At 41.8% G+C, this 7,209-nt stretch overlaps 1 protein-coding gene and 1 pseudogene across 1 annotated transcript in view; both read right to left on the reverse strand.

Moving 5' to 3' along the window:
* The window catches only part of HTR1E (5-hydroxytryptamine receptor 1E), a 61,038-nt gene extending 59,655 nt beyond the window's left edge, over positions 1-1,383 (reverse strand). The window contains exon 1 of the mRNA XM_006926333.1: positions 1,287-1,383. The gene's annotated coding sequence lies outside the window, so the exon portion shown is untranslated. The remainder of the gene's footprint in view (positions 1-1,286) is intronic.
* A 5,673-nt stretch (positions 1,384-7,056) lies between these two features.
* Positions 7,057-7,209, reverse strand: part of LOC102881103 — a 1,009-nt pseudogene continuing 856 nt past the window's right edge.

Genomic DNA, 7,209 nt, shown 5'->3' on the forward strand with positions numbered 1-7,209 from the left:
AGAGAAAGGCTGGCTCATAATCTCCTCTTTGTATTTGCAATATGTGTTTGAAACGTATTTCAAATATTGTCCTCATTGAAGAGGCTGAACTGGGAGCCCTTGCTTCCTGCCCCATGAACAGGATTAAGTCAGAAAAGCCCCAGATTCACAAATCCACCCTGGGTGTTTAAGGTCATGTACATTATGTCCAAATGTCTACACACACACACACACACACACACACACACACACACACACACACGCCATATGTGTGTGCATGCAAATATATATTCTGGAGCAATGTTGAGTTCAGACCAGGAGCATAACCTGCTTGGAGCTGGGAGTAAAAGAAGAGTGGTAGGAGAACCCTGAATTATTTGGGAAAAAGCTCCTCCCCCAAACCATTTGTCCATCCATTATCCCCTCCCTGACTCTTCGGTGCAGGAAGCAGAGAAGGACAATGAGGAAGGTCAGGAAGATGCACCCTGGGATGCTGACACCCTCTGCCTCATCCTTCTAACCTAAGGACAAGGTCAAGCAGGATTGAGTTGAATACAAGGTCCTATCCAAAACTGGACACAAAGACATACAAAATATATATTTTTTAACAATGCAAAACCATGTATGATCCTGTGATAGGCGCAGGAACCACTTGCATTTAGCTTCAATTCCCTTTCATTTTCACTATGTAGGGGGCCAGTCTCTCACCTTGCAGTGTTGGGTAGAAATAGCTTAAGACTAAACTTCCCGTCTTAACTCGCACTTGGACGGCTTTATTTTGTAATTTAAGAAAAAGAGTCATCTCTATCGCCTCCCCACCCGGGAATTTTCTTTATCAGGACTAAGCACATTATTATTTTGTGAGGGCTGGAGCAACCGTGCTGTCCTTTCTAATCAAATGTTTTTCAATCACCGTTGGCTTGGAAATCATCTCGTCCTCCTTTCCGCGTGATTTCCACTCAAGTTTTTCCTCCTAGAACCCCTTCCACATTTATTTAATTTCTAAGCCGCCTCAAATCCTTTCGCAAGGAAGCCCGAGAAATTCGTAAACCACAGTTATACACGATGTCGACGCTCAGGTTCACACATCTGGGGGAACTGACCGAGAAACGCGTCCCTTATTAAGAGGTCCAGGGGGCGGACAGTGCGCAGGCGACCTCCGTAGTTTCCCGCCCCCTGCCCCAACTTCCGCCGCCTTTGCGCCTCAGAGGGAGTAAAAATCCCCCCAAGGCAGAGCTTGGGCCCCTGGCCTTGGGTGGGGGTGAGCCGGGAAGCCGCGGTCGCCCCTAGAAGGGTGTGCCCCTCACCTTGCGGACGGTGCGTGCAGCCGCGTCGCACTGGGCGAGCTGGGGCGTCCCGCTGGCTCCAGAAGTCTCACTCCCAACACGCTCCTTTTGCTCCGGAGCTATATCAAAGCACCACTTATCGCAATCCCCGGTTCTGGGGTACGCTGGGTCCTGGGGCTCTGTCCCCTCGAGCGTCCTTGGCCCGCGCCGGTGCCCCGGTGTTGCGGCGAGGCGGAGCCGGAGCGCGGCGCGCGGGGCGGCAGGCGCTGCGCTTCGCGGAGTCTGGGCTCCCCGACTGGGAGAGGAGGAGAGAGCGAGAGCGGAGAAGAGGAGGAGGAGCAGGGCAGGGGCAGTCTATTAAATCAACCGGCAGGTTGCAGCCACCTAGGACACCACTGAACCGAGAAAGGGGTGGGTGCGATAAAAACGTGAGCAGATGCAATGCGGGCGGTGGTGGTGGTGGAGGACTGGGGGGAGCCGGCGGCGGGGGGAGGGAGTCGGAGCTCTGAGGTGCTTCAGGTCTTGCTTAGGCTGCAAAAGAGAAATTCTGAACCTGATGGCGCCCTCAAGTCTCCGGGTTGCAAACACTAGAGGGCAGCGCTGTCCACGCTATAAACCTGGCCTACGGGGTTGGAGGTGCAGACTAGGGTCCCGCCTCCTGAGAACCCTCCCTTGGCGGCGGCCCAGGAGGACAAGGACTTAAATGGTGCAAGGAGAGGCAGACTCCACTCCCCATTTCTGCCACCAGCCTGGGTCGGGGAGGAAGGGAAGAAGAGTTGGCAGGTTTGGACTTTGACTCTCTGGTTCCTCCAGGCAAACCCTTTGGAGGTGAATTACTCAGGGAAAAATTACAGTCGACCTGCACAGGATTCCTTAATGAGAAGGATGAGAAGGATGTAAGGAAGAGGTGGAGGAAAATTCGGCTGGAGAAAGTAAAAGCGGGGCAGAGAGGTGGTGAAAGCAGAGAAGAAAAGAAGGGGTGGGGGTGGGGAGGTTGGAGCTGATATTTCAGTTGGGTTGAGGGCTTTGTGCTCTTCCTAGCGTTCCAGGAGTATCCGTCTGCTGCCAGGCCAGAGAAGTAAACTTGGGAGGGACTTTATGGAATCCTGAGGGCTGGTTGGTTACTGCTGCCTGTCGGGAACTTGGGCGGCTCTGAAACTCTGAAGCTTTACACAGATCAATTCCCTAACATTATTTGAACTACAACCTGGCAGATGCGAGAGGAGATATGGGGAGCCATAAAATAAAATAGAAAACCTTATGCCGACCGTATGATCTGTAGACAGCCTGATACAATCTTCAAGTTGAAAGGACCTTGGAACCTGTGTAGACAACTCATGTTTCACCCCCAAATATCTATCTCATACTTGCCTTTCTTGTGTGTATCCTTATGGCTGAATTGAGAAGGCCTTTCTTTCTTTCTTTCTTTCTTTCTTTCTTTCTTTCTTTCTTTCTTTCTTTCTTTCTTTCTTTCTTTCTTTCTTTCTTTCTTTCTTTCTTTCTTTCTTTCTTTCTTTCTTTCTTTCTTTCTTTCTTTCTTTCTTTCTTTCTTTCTTTCACCTATTTATTTATTATTTAAAATTTTTTTTTTTTTGTATCTTGACAATTATAAAACAAATGAAATTCTTCCTCAATTCGGAAAGCAAGCATGTGTACCCTTTCTGCCTTCTGGAATGCCTCTCAGGATCCGCAAAGACTGGGTGAGGGGTGTGAAGGGGAATTTTGCTGAATAAGAGAAAGGAAGGTTGATAAGCTATAGCCTTGAATTGTTATTTGCTTCTGTTCATCCTGTTACATGAAGAGAAAAGGCTTAAGTGGACAAAACGTTAAGGAGGATGGGAAGGAAGAATGTTTTCCTACAAAAGAAAGATGATGCTTCCAAGTCATCATTTGAAATACTTTCGATGATAGAGGTGTTGTATAAAAATAAACAGAACAAGAATCAGTCCTCATCTTTTTTAAGGATCACAATTTTTAGATATCTCAGGAGTAAGGACATGGTCCTACTCTGGCAAATCTGGAGTCCTTCCAAAAGAAGGAAATTTGAGTTCATTGTGTTCCTTTTTTAGAAAATTAGCTTGCCTATTCTTTGGTTATTGCAGTGTAAGCAACTGTAGAAACATATTTTAGATTTAGAAACTCTCCTGAACATACCTCAGAATAACCTAGTGTTGTCAGATTTCAGCTTCATGAAGTTCACGGTATTCTCAAGCTATTAATTAACTTTTGGAATATTTTTTATTAGTTTTAATGAAAGTCAACATCTGCTTAATTAGGAGCTGATAATTCAATTTGTGGATTGTTCATTTGCATTTCCATGGGGATCTGTGAGTGCTTTAAGATGGAAGGTATATGTAAACCACGTGCCAATTTCATAATGAAGAATTCTTTGCCAGTTAAAAAAAAATCTGTAAGGATTGAGTGGAGCCCTGGGCAATGGCATAACGAATTCATCAAGTTGCAGTGAGAACTCAGAAGTCATTATGAAGGAATTAGTTGATTAAATTCATTCATTCATTCATTCAAATAATGTTGATTAACATCCACCCTTTACTAAGCATGAGCCAGCTTCTAGGAATACAATAAAGAAGCTACGGTTTCTTCTCTGACAGACCTTAGAATCTAGTGGAAACACTGATTCATAAACTAGTAAAACCAATCAAAAGCAATAGTTGGGAGAACAGAGAAGTACAGGGTGCTGTGGGAGAATAAAGGAGAGCAATTTAATTCAGACTTGAAGATCAGAGAATAACAGCTGGAGGTGAGGGCAGTGGTTGTGTATGTATGGGAGAAGGGGTGGTTGGTAGTGGTGGGGAGTAGGGAAAATGATGAACAATGGTTTGTTTCCATTTCTGAGACATATCTTAATCACATTTGTTAGTTTTCCGCTTGGAAGCTGGGACCTTACTTTAATATATGAGGAAGCAAGCATTCAAATGCTGCATTTTCCTGCTTAGAGTTAGACTAGAAGCTTCTTAAGATAGAGACTGAGTATGACTTGTTCATTTTACCAGTAGAGGAAAATTCAGGACCCTAGTAGACATTTGTTTATGGTTTTTCACTTCCACCATGGAAGTGGGAATGAAGGAAAGAGTTGTGGTAGGGAGGAGTTCACGCATCCTAGGTGCTCACACAATCCTAATCGCTCTCCATATGTTGTCCCACCCAATCATCCCAATAATCCTATGACATAGGTTTTATGCCTTTTACTGATGCTTTCAAAGAATGAGCTTCCAATTGCATTCTATATCTGTGATGTGACAAAGGCCAGAGGGAGAGTATGAAATGCCTATAGGTAGCTTTCTGCACTAGACAACTCTCAGTTAAGTTATGCTATGGTAACAAAGCATAACCTCCAAATATCAGTGATTTACTATAGCAAAAGTTTATATCTTGCTCACAGTACATATTAGCTATGGGTTGGCTGCAAGTCTGGGCTCTGTAGAAATGGGCCTGGGAGTTACAAAATATTGTGAACAAATTGACAACAGTCTTCAGCAAAGCTTTGGAAGAAGGCTTTTTCTCTTTAAAGTATTTATTTGTTGACTCTCTTAACTAATGGTGTTCGTTAACCTCAGGATACAGGGAACAAAATAATAAATCTAGGTTGATTAACTTAATTGATTAGAGCATGTAACCAGGGCCAAACATTATAGCAACTGTTGTCCTTGCATTAAGGAAAAGCTCCATTCTCTGGCCACAAACTGGCTATTTCTCCATGTTAGCACATGTTAATATTTGTTCCCATGAGAAAGTAAATAAGATAGACTTGGTGGATTAGGATTAACCTAACACAGGAGAAAACTTCAAGTTCTCGTATGGACAGTGGCTCATGGTCAAAACATTTCTTCATTGAAAATAGTTCTGAGAGGCAGCTCACTCAGTGAAGAGTAAAAATAGTTGACATTATTTTAATAAATATTTCTTGAACACCTCCAACCTGGAAGTTCAAAAGACATATACCTAGTCCCTGCTCCCAAGGAACTCAAAGTCAAAGTATGTGAAGGCATATTCTGAATTACTACATGAAGATGCTGAAGGAGCAGAGAAGGCTACGTGGGGGAATTGAGGCTGAACTGGATTTGGAAAGATGTGTAGAGTATGACTAGGCTCTCTCGGTGTAGGCTTAATCTTTCTGCCTCGGTGCCTGTCTTTCTGCTATCTGGAAAAGAAGGAGCTCAGAGGTAAATACTTTGCCTATGAACATATAGGTGGTATGTGTCCGAGGTGAGGTTCGAACCGATGAATTCCTGTGGGAGTATTTAATATTGAGGGTGTGGAATGGGGGGAAGGTGAACCAAAAACAGACGCCTTTAAAATGTTTATTATTTTTTTACTAGTAATATTATTACTTTGTGTAGAGATTTACAACTTTCAAAGCACTTTCATAATACCCAGCAACTTCCAATCAAGTTTTAAAAAAGAAACATAGTTCACAATATAACATATTAGATGACAATAACACCTTAACTTTATTTATTCGCTTATTTATTTTCATAGCTTTATTGAGGTATAATTTGTATAACATAATATTCACCCATTTTGAGTGTATAGTTCAATGGTTTTATTAAATTATATTAAATTATGGTGGTACAGCCATCACTACCGTCCAGTTGTAGAACATCTCCCTTGCCCTGAAAAATTCCCTCATGCCTGTTTGCAGTTTCCCTGACCCCAACTCCGGTCCTAGACAAAAACACTCATTTGCTTTCTGTCTCTATAGATTTGCATGCCAGTGCATATAAATATACAATATTTTGTGTCTTGCTTCTTTTACTTAGCAAAATGTCTTTGGGTTCATCCGTATGTAGCATGTACCGATAGTTCTTTCCTTTCAATTGCTGAATTGTTTTCCATTGTATGTCTATGGCACATAAAAATCCAGTCACCAGTTTCTGAATATTTGTATACCTCCTTAATTTTAAATAGCACTTTTAAACTTAAAAATCACTTTATTTTAATTGACCTTCGTGAACCATGGGAAGAGCTCATAACAGGTTATTATTCTCATTTTATCATGACAATAAAGATGGTAAAAGTGGCTGACATTTATTGAGCTCTTAGTTTTTGCGGTACAGCTCTAAACATGTTATGTGTATTAACTCATTTAATCTTTGTAACAACCTTACGGGAAAATTACTATTATTATCTTCATATTTTTGGTGAATAGACTGGTCCAAAGAGGTTAATTAACATTCCGAAATCTTTGCAGCCAGTAGGTGGCAAAACTGGGGTTTAAAACCAGGTAATCTGGCAACAGTATCAAGGCCTAGAGAAGTTAAGAGATGACTTGATTTATTCAAGGCCACTGCTAATAAATGGAGGTGTTTCTCTTCTTTTCAATACAGGTATATTTGATGTAAATTTATCAGATCTCAGAGAATTTTAGAGAAATTAGACATCTTAGATATTAATAAGTAGTATATGTATTTTTTCTGTGTAGATGAGGATATGGGCTGACTCTAAAGTTGTTTATACTTTTGTCATTAACTTCCTCTTTTTTTTTTTTAGTAAAGAAAAATTTAGGGGTTTATCTTTTGATTTGGTTTTAAATATTTTTAAGGTTTAAAAGTATTTAAAGTTTGTAATTCCTAGTAGGAAAACATTATCTGAACAAATACCCTAAGGGCAAATCACTGTAAAATGTTACAGCTGCATTTGGGGCAGAAAGGTAGGGATTCTTTTCAAAGAACCCCAACTTTCTTCATGAGTTCAGAGGTACAATGGTGACATCTATTGAGTGATTTAAGTTGCTTTTCCTTCAGCAAGTTCTTTAATTATCAGAAGGCCATTATGCTTGACTTCCAAATTTGGCTGACAATTTACTGATGAGATTCATAATCTTTGGGTTGCTCTGATATTTTGACATATTTGCCAGGTTCTGAGCCACATCCTGGAAGGCCACCATAACTTCTGGATCCTGCATGGCAAGAACCTTTGGATC

Source organism: Pteropus alecto, unplaced genomic scaffold (genome assembly GCF_000325575.1).
Source record: "Pteropus alecto unplaced genomic scaffold, ASM32557v1 scaffold7, whole genome shotgun sequence".
Taxonomy (NCBI): Eukaryota; Metazoa; Chordata; class Mammalia; order Chiroptera; family Pteropodidae; genus Pteropus; species Pteropus alecto.